An 18,411-nucleotide genomic window follows, 5' to 3' on the forward strand; every position below is an offset into this window, starting at 1 on the left:
ACCATCTCTACCTCCCTGCTCAGGATTTAAGGCAAATCTGTTTACATCTGTCTGCTCAGGCTGCCATAACGGAATACCACGGGCTGGGTGACTTAAAGATATTTATTTTCACACAGTTCTAGAAGCTGGAAGTCCAAGATCAAGGTGCCATTCATTTTTTTTTTCCTGGCAAGGTGCTCTTCCTGGCTTACAGAGGGCCACCTTTTCACCGTGTCCTCACATGACCTTTTCTCTGTGCATGTGAAGAGACAGATCCCTGGTGTCTCTTCCTCTTCTCATAATGATACAATCAGATTAGAGTTCCACCCTTATTTATGGCCTCATTTAACCTTAATTATCTCCCTAAAAAAACAATCTTTAAATACAGTCTCTCTGGGGGTTAAGGTTCAATATATGAATTCGGGAAGGGTGGGGCACACAACTCAGTCTCTGGCACCATCTAAGTGTGAATTATACTATAAAGAAAACCATATAATTAGAAGTTTCCAGTAAATATCTTTAAAGTTTCCATTTGCAAATAATAATACTCATTTCCTGGTTTTATCAGAGGCTTAGCTATGGGAAAGACATAAGGTAAATGCCACACTCCCCACTTATATTGCACAATTCATCTTTGAAGGGGCAGGACAATGCTAGGGTTCAGCAGAGAGAGGTCCACCACACACTACTGATGAGGAAAACCCTCAAGTTTCCAAAGGCAATATTGCAGACTGTTTAAGGGAGTAGACTCTGGAGACAACCTTGGGTTGTATTCACCGATAGGCTGTGTGACTTTAGGCAGATGGGTTACCCTCTCTGAGCATCAGATGCCACATCTTTGCTTTTTGGACCACCCTTTGTACAGGGAAGGGATGAGACTTATTTAGCTGATACTATTAAGGAAACCAAGGGCAGTAAAGAGGTGGGTGGCCTGGGAGGTAACTAGATTTCTGCTTAATTAAAAGTAATGAATCTCTAATACGGTATCATGCCAGGGGGTCCTTCCTGGGGTCATTCAAATTACACTCAGTGGGAAACAGTCCTACTGCTCAGAATGGCCACCATTGTTTTTGAACAACAAAGTACCCAGAAGCAAGACAAGACCCTTTTCTTGAGGATGTATAGTAATTTCTCATATTTTGTGACCAAACAGCATTTTTTAGAAGACTCTTCCACATTTGAGAAACTGCCCACCTTATGAGTTCTCGCCTCCCCAAGATGGAGGCCAGGCATTTGCCCACCCAGCCTACCTTGCACCTACGGGGCAGGCATGTGACCTGGGCTCTACCAATCAGCAGCATCCATGTAAATATCAGAAGAGTGAGGTTAAAGAAGGAGGTCCTGGGGCACCTGGGTGGCTCAGTAAGTTTAGCATCTGCCTTCATCTCAGGTAAAGATCTTGGGGTCCTGGGATTGGCCCTGCATCAGCCTCCCCACTCAGTGGGAAATCAGCCTGTTTCTCCACTCTTCCCCCATGCTCACACACTTGCTCTCTCCCTCAGATAAATAAATAAAAATATTTTAAAATTTTTAAAAATTTTTTAAAAAGTCTTTAAAAAATAAAGAAAGAGAGAGGTACCATGTGGAATTCACACGGGTAGGGATTGGTGAAGTATGGCAGAGAGACACTTGGTTTGCAGACGTGACAGTGATGGGATATCCAGAAAGAACTCACTCTATGGTATGAGCAGAGAGATCTATATTCTTTGGTAGCCCCCCAGGGTGTCCACAAGAACCACGAGTGGTATAACTTGGGTAGTGTTCCTGGCTGCATGGCCTCCAAGTCTAATTCTGATCCTCCCAGAAATTCTTTAAGCTCCTTAATACCCTTAAAACAACAACAACAACAACAACAAACTCTCTTTCTGTGCAAACTAGCCAAAGAACCTCAAACCAGCATAAAACCACATAATAGTTGCATAATTAAATGAAAGTCAAGAGAAAAGAAACCCCTGTTGGCATAGGCGTGGGCTTTCTAAATCCTATAACGATAAAATTTTAAATAAGCAAAAGAAATTAGGCAACTGTCTGCAAAGCTCTGATCATCAAAAGAAGCTGATTGTTTGTTGCAAAGGACAGCTGGGACCACTGAAGTATATACAGTAAGCAAAGACAGGGCAAGTTTATCAGCGTTACATCTACACACACACACACACACACACACACACACACACACCTGTACCCCTAAACTAATGCTCAAGACCTGAGGTTTCACAGATTCATCCTACATCTGTGAGCATGGGAACTTGCTATTTTGACCTCCCCTCCCTTGAGGTTTTGATTTATGAGAGTTAAAAAGAAAGCAATTATTTCCCAGTGGGTGTTAGGATCACTGATATATAAACAAGGCAATTTAATCATTACCTAGATATACTGGGTCTTAAATGTGGCTCTGAGAACGGTTTACATAAAACTTTTATGTAATTCACCAAAGTCATTTCAAGGCCAGGATAACTTAGACTTTAAACAGAGGGCACCTAACAAAAGCCTTTCAGATCTTACCCCATACTTGATAAAAACTGAAGACAAAGCCATCCTATAATTAGCTTTCCCAAAAAGATGCACATCTTAACAACAACTTCCTTTGGCTTAATAGCATCATCTTTAAGGATTAATGACCTAGCAAACAAAATCTAGGCCTTTCTAAGCACTTTGGATTTCCTAGGATTTGGGGATTTATTATCACATACAAATCAGATAAGGTCAGTGACCCAGACTGCTTACCCTGAGTCCCAAAACCTTGACTACAGGTTTCCCATTATTTATAACAAACCCGAACATATTCCAAGGTGGACATGGGTTATCTTTTCTTGGGCAGCCTCCATTCCTATTTCTTCTGAGTACTAATATCTCAATTGTCCCTGGAGACCATACACTCCCCCATTCCCAGGCTATGTGCTTTAACAAGAAGGTAGTTTAATCCTCCTCCAGGGGTCAGCATGACCCAGGATTGACCAATCAGCCTGGCTGCCATGTTTGGTTGAAAGACCGGCATATAACCAATTCAGGACAATGAGACTCGAGAATTTTGTTGAAACTATAGGGCAAGAGAAGCTGCTTGCTGGGTGTCTTGTCCAGTAAGCCTGGAGCTTCTGATGTCATGAACCAAGGGCCTGCTTGATGATGAACCAACGCAGAAAAATGCTGGGCAAGGAGATGGCAAGAGATAGATATCTGAGGATATTACTTGAGACCTGGATCAGCCATGCCTTTGCCTTTACAGTTACAAGAACTGATTAATTTGTTTTCTAAGTCCCTTTGAATTAGGTTCTATCTTTTGCAACCTGAGAGCCAAAACAGATAGAGTCATTTAAGCTGAGACTTTATAAAGGTAGCAGAAATGTTAGAGTAGTTGGCTTTCAATATTAAAGTATAAAATGAGCTTGTGCCACAGATGCTAAATCCCCGCTATGAACAACTTTGCATTCCAGCATGTGCTGCCTTACCCATAATCCCCCGCTCAGGGAAATGGTGCGAAAGAAATCTGTGCATGAGACAGTCCACCAACGGACCTGGGGTGAACAACCAACCCAAAAACAGCTAATTCCTTTTCTGGCCAGGTTCCAATGGCTGTGGGGCCTCGCTCCGTGAGCTGCACCAATAGGAAACGCTCACTTATAAGTTCAAGCTAGGAAATACTGAGGTCTCAGCCAGTGGCCTTATGGGTTGACCCTTCAGGGGCCATATGTAGAATGAAGCAGCCAAAGAAGGGAGGAGAGAAAAAGAGAGAAGGCAACTGAGCAGAGACCCCATGACCTCTGAGAATGACACTGACTCCCTTCCCAGTTTTCCAGATCTATGTTTTGGCCACCATGAGACCAAGCTCTGCTTTGTTTGACAGGCACAGAATCCTTTGCAGGGGCAGAGCAGTACAGGCATTAGAGAGTATGGCTCCCAAGTGACAACCTGGGTGAGAGCCTTGACTCCTGCTGCCCACCCACATGCCTGAGGCCACATTGTCTACATCTGTTCCTCCTCAGTAGAATAGGGATAATAACACACTCTCTGCCGGGATAGGGGAGAAGAGTCCCCGTGACAATACATTCAGAATAGCATAATTATAGTTGTGGTGATTGTCACAACGAGCCTCTCATGGTTGAGTTAGTTGGAGTGATGTCCCCGTCCTTGACCATCGAGAGGGCCCCACGAAAGCAACAACTGACTAAATGATTACCTTAAATATGAACACATTTCTCCACAATATATAAAGAACTGTCAATGTCCAGATAAAACTACATTGTAAAATTTTCTTTAATAGGGGAAAACCGTAGCCATGGGGAGCACACTATAGTGCTGAATCCGGTAACACTTGAAAGAGGGTATGATGCCCTCATCCTCGTTTTGTATTACGCCCTGATCCTCCTGGGTCCCACAATGACCCCTGAGTAGTAGTTACTTCTGTACACCCCAGGCTGACAGGCCAACCTCTGAGACTTCTCCTTTCTGTCTGCAACTGCCCAAAGCTTAGCCTCCTCTTCAACTGCAATCTCCAGCTCTAGCTCTTTCGACAGAAAATTATTCTTGTGAGGCGGGTGGTGGGGGCGCCATGTATGTGCCCTGCAGAAGAGGCAGGTGCTGTGAAAAACGGGAGACATTGGGCCTGAAGGAAACAGCTAAGGCAAATCCAGAAGCCTTCTCTCATGACTCAAACCACTATACTGTGATTACTTCCTGTTTTGAGCAGCCCCTCCCCTTCTGAGGTTGGAAAAAAAATCACCTTGAAGCTGAGGCTTTTACTCTTAACTGTCCTGTCCCCTTCTGTAAAAGCTACACAGATGACTATTCTGACTCCATCCCTTTCCAAAAAAATACTGTTCGATCATTCTGAATGGTTGATGCATGCTTTCAAAGCCTTAAAACAAAACAGTTGTTTAAGAAAGATGATATAAATCACCTTTTAAAGATCCTTTTGATTTAGAAAAAAAAAAAAAATCAGTTTCCACACGGGGGGAAAAAAAATCCACACAAATATTCTTCAAATCTGTTCCCCAAAACATGTATGAAGAATAAGAGGCAGACACAGGAGTCCTGAGAAAGGAACAGAAGTTTGATTTCTTAAGGAAAAAACAAGAGCCTTTCACGACGACTCTGGTGTGTTTGGTTTTGCATTGTTTGCTAAAAGGCAATCATCAAAGAATTAAGCCTATATTTCCTAGGTCTTTCTCCCTCCCTTCTTTTGGTAGAATCAGGATATGTGTTTTTTAGTACAACTGCTTTTCTAAAAACCAGAGAACCACCGTATTCTTACAGCTACCCAAGAGCGCCAGGGGAGAGAAGAACTAAATATGTCATGCACACTCCAGAATTTTTACGCAAGATGCCATTCCCAAGTGGGAATAAGCCACTTTTTGACTTTACAGTCAGCCCTTGAATTACAAGCTGATCAGGCCACATTTCTGATCAAGTTCCAACCTGGAATGCTTAGAATCCAGAATGTCTTCTCCCCTAACAACAATGTTCTAAGCACTATGTCACCCTAAAAGAGCCATCCTAGCCCCAGAATTCCTAAGGAATCGCATAGTTTTGTCCTGCGGGTCCTGCACAGGCCAGACACAACTCGTGATCTTCCTTTACGAAAATGCATTCTGAGTTCCAAATAAGACATAGTGTTTCAGGGCTTCTGACCTTACAGGACTGTCACCAGTGCCAAGACATCAGTGGGGGCCAAGGCCTGCCCCCCTTCCTCTCACCCCACCCACACTGACCAGTGAAGGGCACCAAGACAGGTACTGGCAGAAAGAGGAGGGGTCTTTTTCGTTCCACCTCCTGGTCCCCACTTGGCCACCAGCAGAGAAGGCAAAAAGCAAGAACTTGAGGCCAGCAGGGTGGACGCCAGGGCCGCAGCGCACAGGAACTGGGGGGAGGGAAGGAGAATTCTCTGAGGCTTGGGCTGGCCCGTTCCCCCAGCCAGCTGGGGACTGCCTGTGCTCTTAGCTTTCATTTCCACTGTCGGTTGCTAAGTGCTATACATAATGCAAAAGTAAATAGTTACACAGCGCAGTTTGGAAGACACAAAAACATACATCAATCAGCCAAGGGGGGGAACCTCTCAAAGTTTCTAGGTTTATTTTTAGATCCCAGTTAGCCAAATAAGTAACCTAAATGCCCAAAGGAAGAGACGCCAGGGCTGAAAAGTGCATTCAGAAATGGGAGACACTGATACTGCCGGTCTCTGGCTCGTCTTAGCTTGTAAAATATGCATCAGGCCAGTCCTCAGGTGTTCTAAGCACCACGCAGCAGCGCTTTGAATAAGGGCCCGGCATCCAACACACTCCCTAGACTCGCTGCATAGAAAACATCATCCCCTGTCATGAGGTTTCAAGACATTAGAGTGAGCACAACACAAAATAGTGACATCCTTAAGTGAAGGAGTCAACTTAACAGAAGAAAAGAAAACAATGCTATAGTAGTAAGCGTACATCCACGAGGAGAGTAAAAAGGGTTTTATTCACCTTCTACTTCCTACATCCGGCAGAATGCCTTGAACACAGCAGACACACAACAAATGTTTACTAAATTAATAATAATAATAATAATAATAATATTCCCAGAAGAGTGCCTATTTCTAGGCAAGACTATCCTTGTGACCTCCAGAGAGCCCCTATGTGATGATCACACTTGAAGTTTCAAAGATACATTTAACAGTATAAAAGGGAATCAGAAGAACAACAGAACAACAGATAGCGTGAGAGAAAATAACGAACGGTCAGAAGGAAAAGCAGGAGTAACCCTGAGTGACTCACTGAGATGTGCTCGATTCTTCACCTCTACAATGAGATTACGTCTGTGGCCCCACCACCTCGTGGCAACGAGGCAGAGACAGATGAACAGACACACTCCAGGCTTCCCAGACCACAGGAGCAAGCTGCAAGGGGATATCCATGTTACAAGGCAAAATCTGAGCCTGACTCAACCAAGTTATTCTCAGTGTAACCAACTCATTCCAGGCAAATGCAAAATTGTCCTTCCCTTGAAAAAGACCCTTCTGATTACAACGCCATGCGTTTATAGTTGGAAAAAAAAAAGCACAAATAAGAAAAGTCACTTGTTTTATGTTAAGGTTTAAAAAAAAAAAAAAAAGAACACCAGGAGGCACCTTGGTGGCTCAGTTGGTTAGGCATCCCACTCTTGATTTCAGGTCAGGTCATGATCTCAGGGTCGTGGGATGGAGCCCCACATCAGGCTTCCTCCTCAGCAGGGAGTCTGCTTGAGATTCTCTCTCTCCCTCCCCCGGTCCCTTCCCCCACTCACAAGCTCTCCCTCAAATAAATAAATCTTAAAAAAAAAAAAAGAAACACCATTTAGCAAAGTGTGCTGGGACAATTGGTTAGCAAGTTAAAAGAGAAAAATAATCAGTTTCCCTCCTCATTTCCTCCCTGCTCTACCCCAAAATTAATTATAATTTGTGTTAAATAATAATATGGGGTTTTTAAGGTGAAGAATTCTTCAAAACCAGTAGAAAGCAGAGCTGATTACTAATGAAGCCCTATGAAAGAATGGAGCAGGCTGTCCTATCACTGGAAGAAATCAGAGTGAAATATTTGCCCACTTAACCACTGAAAACTGTATCAATTGTACAAGCAATTCACTAAGGAAATAACTAGCAAATGTGCCAAATATATTTTATTACATATTATTAAAGACCTTATACCCATGAGGTATATTTTAAGTGAAAACCAAAGCAAGCTTACAGAAAAATGTGTATAATATGCTTGTTTTGATAATAAAAAGTGAGCCCCCTTTCATCTTTAAAAAGACTGGACGCTCAAACAACGAGAAAGGTGGGGAAACACACCTTAGGCCTTTAACACTGGCCACCAGGGAGGCATAGGAGTAAAGACTGGCCAGGAAAGCCCTTAATGCATCTTTGTCCTGAATTATAATTTGGAAAAAAAAATTATGTCTGATGCAAAAAAACATCTAAAGGCAAAGAACAGAGACTAGAAAATCAGGAAAAGAAGAAAGGCAGCTAGTATACAATCTGAAAAAGAACTGTTCAGCCCCACTAGTTTTCAAAGAAGTAGAAAGGCAAATAAAGTATTTTGGGGACCAAATTAGAAAAAGAATTTCGAAGTGATGATATTCAAGGTAAGAGACAGATGAAACCAACACAGTCATATAGCATGAACTCCTTAAATTTCCAAATTAATTTCCAAATTTCCATTTAGAAAGCAAATGGCAAAGTGAGTTGAGAATTTTTAATAAAAGTTCAAACATCCAACCTAGTAAATCCATTAGAAATACATCATAGGCTATAATCTCATATAGAGAAAAAGGTTTTGTACAAAAATAATAGCAGAAGAAATTATTTAAAATTCTGACCAAATGACCCATCATGGAATGGCTAAGTGAACTGAGGCATATCCATTTGATGAAATATTGCATGCCCAATTAAGCATTATCTACAAAGAATATATAACGAAATATAAAATCCTCACAGAATTAAAAACTTCCATTTCTTTTACTCTCAATATTTTACTTCTGATGCAATCACGGGAGGTTTTTTTTTTTTCTTCATACCACCCAATTCCCCAACTCTCCAGATTCAATTCTGATGCTAACAACCCAGAGTCAGCGTAGCCCCCACGGACTGAGGGCTCAGTCCTATAAGACTGCCCCCCAATTCAAATGCCAGTCACAAATCTCAGATACTTGTACTTCTGACCGATTTGGCTAAAAACCAGGGGTTCCCACGACACCCTCCTCGGATTCAATAACTCGCCAGAACAGCTCACAGAACTCAGGAAAACAGTTTGCTTGCTTCTTATTATTGGTTTATTATGAAAGGATATGGTTCAGGAACAGCCAGATGGAAAAGATGCCTAGGACAAGGTATGGGGGTAGGAGTGTGGAGCTTCCATGGCTTCTCTGGGCAAGCCACCTGACCTGCGCTTTGATGTGCTCAGCCACCGGAAGCTCTCTGAAACCCACTGTTTAGGCTTTTTTCTAAGTTTTTATTTTGATTCCAGATAGTTAACATACAGTGTAGTATTAGTTTCAGGTGTACAATATAGGGATTCAACACTTTCCTACGACACCTGTTGCTTATTACACATGCCCTCCTTAATCCCCACCCCATATTTTACCCACCCCCCTACCCACCTCCCCTCTGGTAACCATCAGTTTGTTCTCCATAGTGAAGAGTCTGTTTCTTGGGGCGCCTGGGTGGCTCAGTGGGTTAAAGCCTCGAGCCCCATCAAGCCCCATCGAGCCCTGCATTGGGCTCTCTGCTCAGCAGGGAGCCTGCTTCCCTTCCTCTCTCTCTCTCTCTGCCTGCCTCTTTGCCTACTTGTGATCTCTGTCAGCCAAATAGATAAATTTTTTTTTTTTTTTAAAGAGCCTGTTTCTTGGCCTCGCTCTCTTTTTTGTTCCTTTTCTCCTTTGCTTTGTTTCTTAAATTCCACGTATGAGTGAAATCATATGGTATTTTATGGAGGCTCTATAATTATGTAGACACAATTGATTAAATCATTGGCCACTGGTGATTGAATTTCATCTCCAGCCCCTTTTCCCTTCCTGGGGGTAGAGGACAGACCTGAAAGTTTCAACCCTCTAATCACATGGTTGGTTCCTTTGGCAACATGCCCCTCTCTTCCTAGAGTCACCCCTTTAGCATAAATGCAGATGTGGTTGAAAGGGGTTTAATTATATGATAAAGGACACTCTTCCTACTCTTATCACTCAGAAATTCCAAGGGTTTTCAAGGAGCTCTGTGCCAGGAACTAGGGACAGAGACTTAATATATATTTCCTATTATATCACAGCTCAGGGTATACGGTTAAATGAAAAACTAATTTTAAATTTATATTAAAAATGACTAACATTACTAAGAAAAATATTTCTTCATAAAAATCATGAAAGGAAATATTCCAAATATTAACAGTGTTTGCCTTTGACTATTTGGATTATGGTAACATTTTTTTCTTCTAATTTTCTATAGTAATGGTAGGGTTGAAGGTATGGAGGGAACAGTGGCCAAGGTCTGTGGAACATATTCTTTAAATGACTGCTTTTAAAAAATCTAAAGCAAAAAAAAAAAAAAAAAAAAGTCTCCCCATTGCTCTCTCAAGAAACCTCCAAGGCCAGAACTGACTTCTAATTTCACTGTTTGTCCTTCGGCCTGGCTTGGAAGTGGCTGTCATGTCTTCCAAAGGGGTAAAGTGGTGGGAACTCAACATCACAGGCTTCCCACATCGCAATCCACCCCTTCCAACAAGTCAGAGCACAAAACCCCATCAAAGAGCTCTTCTTGCAAATGTTCTATTAGAAATTTTAGATCACATGTCTAAAGAAATGTGTGTGTGTGTGTGTGTGTGTGTGTTCGTCCGTCTGTCCATCTATATGCTTCCTCCTCCTTTCTCTATCCTCAAAGGCAGCAAAACAAATCCAAGACAATGATGCAGCAATTGACTGTATTTATCAAAGGCTAAATCTCAGTGATAATGGATAAATCTATTCATCTAAATAGAATAACAGTGCAAAAGTGTGAGAACCAAAGGAACCCCAGCCAGGACCATACCCCAATACTAAACAATTTTAAATAATAATGGATTAAAGTCCATCTCTCCTCTCACATTTGCCATACAATCCAAATTAATAATCTCAGATCCCTACTGCACTATTTCAGGCCCTATCCCCAATACTGAGTCAGGCTAAATATTTCCCCTTGGGATGCATTAAATGGTCAGATAAACACTCTTAGTGCACGGTGCTTCAGAGATACGCATCACATGTATCTTTATATAAAACTTGTGAAACAATCAGAGCCTGGATAAGTTTGTAGAGCATACAACTCTTGATCTTCATCTCAGGGTTGTGAGTTCAAGCCCTCCATGGGGTATAGAGATGACTTAAAAAATAAAAATCTTAAATACTGAAAGAAAAATTCCAAATATTAATGCTGATAAAAGAAAATGTTAGTAAAAGACGTTAGAAAAAAAAAATTTAGTGAAAAAAAAAATGATCTCGCAATTTTACCTCCTTAGTAAATTCAAGTATTTGCAGTAGCTTGTGTGACATTATTTCTTCTGAATGGTGGTGCATTTGACCTTTGTTATAAAAGAACACCCACGCTGGCAGCATTATTTCTGTACAGGAGATGTTGCACCTCGCACTCGCCTGTGTTAGCCCACTTTACCTTCTCAACCCTAACAACAACCCCACCACGCACGACCAGGGTTGTGCCAGTCGTTCCTTAAAGGTGCAAGTTCCGGGAGGTCGCGCACTTGAAGTTGACCACATGAAGACTGAAGGTAGCTAGGCTAGTCCAGCTCCAGAGTGGACATGCTCCTGCTTCTGCAGAACTAGACAGTGCACCCACATTCTTTTTAATTTACACCAAACATCTCTCCTGCCCAAGCCCCGCTTAGACAATTTGTAAGCAAAACAACTGATATCAACTACCCGAGCAAACAGACGATCAGTACCGATTTCGTAATTTCGAATGAAGAATGACTGAATTACTCCATCACTTCTCAGAAAGTTACAGCCCCCAGATTAGCACCAGAGGAAGTTATACAGGGCCTTCCAGTAATGGAAAGAGAAGAAATAAACCAATTAAATGGTCTGGTGGAGAAAAGGAAAGGTATAAAAGGGCCTAAAAATAGTTTCCATCTTATCTCTGCTGTAATAATAGCAGATTAGCATGCATTCTCTTGGAAATGTCACCTAGGCAACCAGAAATACAAAGATGGAGATGTTCGGGAAAATATATGTACATAAACCTATTTCTGCCATCTTTGAACATAAGTGATCACTATTATCACTATTGCAAGAAGGACAATAACTAGACTATGTATGAAAAGAGAAAAAAGGCAAGTACAGAAGAAAGTTGCATAAGTAAGTCTCCAGTATAAAGTAGGCTAATAAGATATAAAGGTAGGTCTTTCTACAAGAAGCCCTAAACCATTGCCTCAAATTTGGGGCCAAAAAACTACTAGGAATGCTAAACGTACTTTTCCTACATTTTTAAAATGTCATGTTTTGAATAAGCCCAAGGCAGACTAATATGAAAGAGGGTAGGCTGACAAATTTTAAAATAACATTTGGAAAACTATCTCGGGGGGGGGGGGGCAGGGACTATCTTAAGCTCCACTTGACTGGAATGACTCTATGTTTCTGTTTGCCTAAAACAGTCCGTGTTTGTGCCTCTTGTGTTGCTGTAATTATTAAAAAGCAATACTCCTCTTTCACTTTCTTTTTTTAAAGATATTTACATTAATCACTTTGTTTTCTTTTTTAAGATTTTATTTATTTATTTGACAGAGAGAGAGAGATCACAAGTAGACAGAGAAGCAGGCAGAGAGAGGGAGAAGCAGGTTCCCCACTGAACAGAAAGTCTAATGTGGGGCTCAATCCCAGGACCCTGAGATCATGACCTGAGCAGAAGGCACAGGCTTAACTAAGCCACCCAGGTGACCCTCCTCTTTCACTTTCAAAAGTTTCTCAGTGAGCACAATAAGTTACAGGGTTCCCTTACATTTAACCAAGATGTATTTCTTGACCAATTAACAACACGCTAGCAACTAGGTTGAGAACTTAGATTAGTTCAAAAAAATTCTACAAGCTAGAATCCCTGACTTCCAGAATGCTGCAATCTGATGGCAAAGACAGAAATAAGACCCCAAACAATAATGAAGCAGTGAAAAATTGATCATCATTCCCAGAGCCCAGGCCGTTAAGTGGAGCAGACAAAGTAGACTGTGGATCCCCCTGAGTGAGATACTCCATAGAAATTGTGCTAAAAGCCACCATGCTTCCTGAGCACTTACTGTATACCAGGGACTGTGCTAGGCATGACACACGTGTGATCTCACTCCAGACTCAAAACAACCCTAGAAGGGAACTGTCCTTATGCTCATTCTCTAGAATCGTCCGCGTGTTACCAGAGAATTCAAATGCCTGACTCCAAAGCGCACCACTTCCAATTGGTGCAGGCTGACCCGGGCCTGAAGCCATGGTTAGGAGAGCTCTCAGCTTCTCTTTCTCCTCGGTAGCAGCGCAAGGTGTGCTCCAACCCTGGCAGAGGGTGGCTCAATCAGCCAGGGCCCGGGTTGGAAACGGGGGTGGGGGGTGGTGGTGTTTCATCCTACTGAGGAGTCCTCCTATTGGAGAGGCTACAGAGAAAAGAGTAAGGAAGGGTTTAGTCAAGCAGCAGGAAGCCGTTACCATCCTTAGGCCTCCGTGTGTGGGGTCGGGGGTGGGTGGAAGAAAAAGGAATTCCGAAGAAGGTGGCCTGGTGGAGAAGGCACCTGGCAGGAGCTGTAGCCTTCAGCGCACAGAGGAAGCCAACCTGTAGCATGCAACCCAGCAGAGGGAACAGGGGAAACAGCCTCCCCCACTCCCCCCTACTCCCCAAGTGGTGGGCTGGACCCCCCCACCGCTGGCCATATTATATCAGAAATCAAAGACAAGATGGCCCCTGATGCTTCTCCGGGACACAGAGCAGGTGGATGAGGGAGGGAAGAGGACACAGAAGAGCCAACAAGAGGTGCCCAGCCTGCTCACTGTGTCCTTGCCCCCCGCATAAGTGTGTGCTCCCAACTGAGGCAGAGTAACCTGGAAAGTGTTACCTTAGCAAGAAGATGTCATCCTCAGCCTAGGTGTGAGGCCAGAGCCAGTTCACAGCCAAGTGTCCTTTGTAGTTAAACTTGGCCCCGTGCTTAGAAGGGCCCCACACTTGGTCTAATGCTCTGCTGACACCATTTTGAAATTTTTGAAAAAAAATTTTAAGACGTTATTTATTTATTTGAAAGAAAGCAAGTGAGCAAGCACAAGCAGGGGGAGGGGCAGAGGGAAAGGGAGAAGCAGACTCCCCACAGAGCAAGGAGTGTGACTCCATTCCAGGACCCTGGGATCATGACCCCAGCCGAATACAGACGCCAAACTAAGCCACTCAGGCACCCCGAAATCCTTGATAATTTTTAAACAAGGGCCCACAGTTTTTTCATTTTGTACTGGGCCTCACAAATTAAGTAGCTGGTCTTGGGCAAGGCAAGCCATTTCTTTAGCTGGTGAGACTAAATTCTGGTAAGTATCACAAGATTCCAAGTATCTTATTCAAAGCAAACAGACCCAAAGTTAATATTAACCAGAGTCACAGTGATACAGCAGAATATATAGCATAATAGTGAGGGGACACTTTACCTTTTTTTTTCTTTCCTCTTTCTCTTTTGAAGTCAAACAGCAAAGTGGCTGAGAAACCAAACTCAGCTGCCCCCTGGAGAGAAACGGAACTTAATTATGACAGCCTTTCCACAGCACAGAGGGAATGGATTTGGGCTCTTATCCAGTTAACGAGATCAACGCAGACAACCAAGCTGAATAATTTATGTCCTGGGTGGCCTCTCTGATGTCCCCCATTGGATGGGATATGGTCTTCAAATTAGCCAGGTAATTACGAAAACTACCTCTGACCTTGCCTGGGCCCCGCGTACTTGGCCCCAGTCTGGGACAAGGTATTGAAAACACATGCATAGTGCTTGCTTCGGCAGCACATATACTAAAATTGGAAAACACATGCATAGAAGCCTCGTCGATGGGCCAGCAACACTTATAAACCGTATTTCTAAGCTAATGCTTTTCAAAAGCCTAGAAACTGAAGCCTACACTACTGCTGTTTCCCTTTCCCAAGAGACCCCAACCTCCCTAGCCTTCCTCAGAGTAATTACCATAGTGAGATTGTACACCCAGGTGAGAAGCCAGAACAGGGCCCATCTCTTCTCGTTTCCTCCAAGGCCACAGGGCAAAGCAAAGCACAGAAAATTTCCATCCGAGGCAGGGATCAAACTGGGTTTATTTAGCCTCTTTCACTCACCTCTCCGTGTCAGAAATAAGGGATGGTAGATTTTAAGTGTTTTGTAATTTAAAGTTAGAATAAAACTTCAATAGATCAAATCAGAAGGATTTACCAAACGCCGACTGTGTCAAGGAACCTGGAATCCAGGAAGTACATCAAATCAAGGGGCATTATGACAGAACCAGAAGATTAAGGGTTCCAGGGTACTGTCATGAGCCCTGTACTGGGGTGAATGGTGGCCCCCCACCAAAAGACATCCACCGCCTAACCCTGGGAACAGGTGAATGTGATCTTATTTGGCAAAACGATCTTTGCCAAGGTCATTAAGGATCTTGAAGTAAAATAACTCCAGATAACCCAGGTGAACCCTAAAGCAAATGCTAACTGTCCTTATAAGAGACACCCCAAGAGAGGAGGCCACGTGATCACCAAGGCAGAGATGGGTGCGAATCAGCCTTGAGCCCAGAAATGCCACCAGCCCCCAGCCACTGGACCAGGCAAGCAAAAATTCAACCCCACGAAGCCTCTGGAGGCTTGGCAGTGCTAATACCTTGATTCTGGACTTCTGGACTCCAGAATGGTGAGAACACACATTTCTGTTATTTTAAGCCACCCAGTTTGTGATAAGTTGTTACAGAGGCCACAGGAAACTAACCTAAACCCTCAGCCACATGGTTCACCCCTGGCCTCAGCTTCACAGCCTCCAGGCATGGAAAATATGAGGCCCTCCAATGCAACAGGGGATGACTTCTGACCCCAGAATAGGTCTTTTCTCTGATGCAATGCTTTGTGTGTTTGTAGACCACAATAGCTGGGTTCCCACAGAGTTTTTTCTGGCTAGAGAGCCTTTCAGTCATGCCTTGGGGGAGGTGGGCTCCCCACACATGAGACACTGCTTTCTGCATTCATTCCCTCCTGCCAAAATAGCACAGAAAGAAATACCATCTCCCTTGCTCTGGACACTCTTCTAACATCGCCCAAAGTCTCATTAATGTTTAAGCAGCCAAGTTACATCGTCTAGTCCTTTGGAGCTTTCCACTAAAAGCAAAACAAAACAAACTTCTTTCTCACATGTGTTTCAAGGACATCGTTATCACCCCCACCAATTATATAGAAAAGATTTTTTTGATCTAAATATAATCATTCAGTTATGAAATGTGCATATGAAATACATGCTGGCCTTTGTTGGGGGGAAAGGGGAAATTCTGAGCAGTCACTTACTGTACTTTTTGACAACCAAGCCAAGTTTGTACAGATCAGATTATTTCCAAAGAATCAAAACACATAGCTTTGGGGAAAATCTAACATTCCAGATCTGACTGGATGTACACTGGAAATGTTTCTGACTGGGTTTGAATCCCAGCCCCACAACTTATTGGTGACCTCAGGCAGGTCATTCAACCTCCTGATGCCTCAGTTCCCTCACCTGTGAAATAAGGATCATCAGAGCGCTCCCTCCTGCTGAAGTCTCTCTGCTTTCCTCCCCATATCCAGCGTCCTCCCTCAGCCCTGGGAGGCTGACTTCTACCTACAATCGAGCCCTTATATCAACAAGTTTTCTTGCCCTCTGGACAATTGGGAGGCACCAGGAGAAATCAGAGAGGGGGAAAAAAGAGCGGTTGGGGACTCACTTACCTGCATGCCTCTGTGCCAGGCCACTGTTTGGCAGAAGCTGCGTTCCTCTACTAAACAGCCATTCCAGAAACTTCTCTTTCACCTCACCCTCTCAGGGCTGGTGCAGTGAAGACCAAAAGGCATTGCTGGCCACTCTTGGTGATTTCCCTTAAGGCTGCCCACATCTTTGTAGTAAATAGTCCCCTCACTAAACTTTCTTCAGTTAGACCCTAGGAGTGTGTCATTGGCCTGCTAGTGGGACCCCGGCAGAAACCCTCTAAAAGATTTCTCAGAATTGATTCAGTTAATGTCAGAACATGCCATGTTCACAGAAAGAGCATCAGGGCATCTGTAATCATAGTTGTCACTATTAGCAACAGCAGTCCACTTGTCTGTGCCCATCCTTGGTCAGGAGATAGCTCGGCGCCACATTCACCTTTCCTCCCCAAGGCCAATACCATTTAGTGTGGCAATAAATATAATATCCTCGGTTGTACACACATGGAGAAAACCATTAGGTTCTCTTTCATCTGAATATTTAAAATAACCTCCTAACCCTTCCATTGTCTTTCCTCGCTTCACTCTCTCTGTTGTGAGGGAGTGATCATGCCAGCGCCACAGGGCAACAAACACTCAAAAGTTCCTCTGGATGAAATTCAGATTCTACTACTGTCCTTCCTAATTTGATCCCAATCTACTTTTGAGACTACATTAAACATTTCACACCCACTAGGATGGCTATTATATTAAAAAAAAAAAAAAAAACCCTTAAAATAACTAGTGTTGGCAAGAATAGAGAGGAATTGGAGCCCGTGTGCATTGTTGATGGGCATGTGAAATGGTGGCTGCTGTAGGAAACAGTACGGCAGTTTCTCCAAAAATTAAACAAAATTACCATATGATCCAGCAAAATTCCACTTCTGGGCATATCCCCAAAAGGACTGAAAGCAGGGACTTGAACAGATATGTGTACGTCGATGTTCACAGCAGCATTCTTCATGGTAGCCAAAAGGGGGAGGCAACTGGAGTGCTCACTGATGAATGAATGGATAAACAAAACGTGGTGTAGACACACAATATCATATTATTCAGCTTCAAAAGGGAAGGTCATTTGGACATATACCACAACATGAGTGAGTCGGGGAGACAATACACTAAGTGTCATAAACCAGTCACAGAATGACAAATATTGTATGATTCCACTCAACACAAGGTACCTAGAGTAGTCAAAGTCCTACAGACAGAAAGAGGAATGAATGGTGGTTGCTGGGGGATGGGGGTGGGGGGGTGAGGGAGAGTTTTTGTATACTGGGTATAGAGTTTTAGTTTGGAAAGATGCAAAAGTTCTGGAGATGGATGGTGGTGAGGGGGGGCACAACAATGTGAATGTCCTTAATGCCACAGAACTTGACGCTTAAAGATGGTTCACGTGGTAAATGTTGTGTTATTTGTATTTAACTGCAATAAGAAAAAATAGCATATTCAGGAAGCACTTATTGCTTGCCTATCACACAAAGCACTGTGATGGGGATGCGTTGGGAAACAAACAGGGAGGTCACTGTCCCCATCAAGGGGGCTCTGCTCCTGTACCTACCCCGACATCGCACTCATTCCAGTCAACCTGTCCTCTAATTATGTCTTGCACTTTCTCATGGAATATAAATTTCTTAAAGGTAGGGAACTAGATCTTATTCATCTTACACCACTAGAACTTAACACATGCTGAACATGTGGAAACTGCTAAAAAATCTTGGTTGAAAATGTAAGTAAAAATCCAGCCAACGAAGTCTGTGTCTTCCTTTTCCTCATCTCTTCCAGCCTGCCAATACTTAGCATTTCTTGAAGTTAGTTAGCTATATTTTCAGATATAAGAGATTAGGACTTTTTTACTAAGCTCACTTTAAATTGTTCTGTTCACAGGGCACCTGGCTGGCTCAGTTGGCAGAAACTCTTAATCTCTGGGTCAAGAGTTCAAGCCCTGCGTTGTGCATGGAGCCTACTTTTTTTTTTTTTTTTTTTTT

At 43.1% G+C, this 18,411-nt stretch overlaps 1 protein-coding gene across 4 annotated transcripts in view; it reads right to left on the bottom strand.

Moving 5' to 3' along the window:
* The window catches only part of NCALD (neurocalcin delta), a 391,013-nt gene that overhangs the window by 367,603 nt on the left and 4,999 nt on the right, over positions 1-18,411 (bottom strand). Inside the window, exon 1 of one of the 4 annotated variants that reach the window (XM_059394948.1) lies at positions 14,125-14,197. The exons of 2 other annotated variants lie outside the window; for them this stretch is intronic. The gene's annotated coding sequence lies outside the window, so the exon portion shown is untranslated. Of the gene's footprint in view, positions 1-6,722; positions 6,742-14,124; positions 14,198-18,411 lie in introns of those variants that run through there. One more of the 4 variants, XM_059394949.1, reaches the window with a different exon arrangement.

Source organism: Mustela nigripes, chromosome 3 (assembly GCF_022355385.1).
Source record: "Mustela nigripes isolate SB6536 chromosome 3, MUSNIG.SB6536, whole genome shotgun sequence".
Lineage (NCBI taxonomy): Eukaryota > Metazoa > Chordata > Mammalia > Carnivora > Mustelidae > Mustela > Mustela nigripes.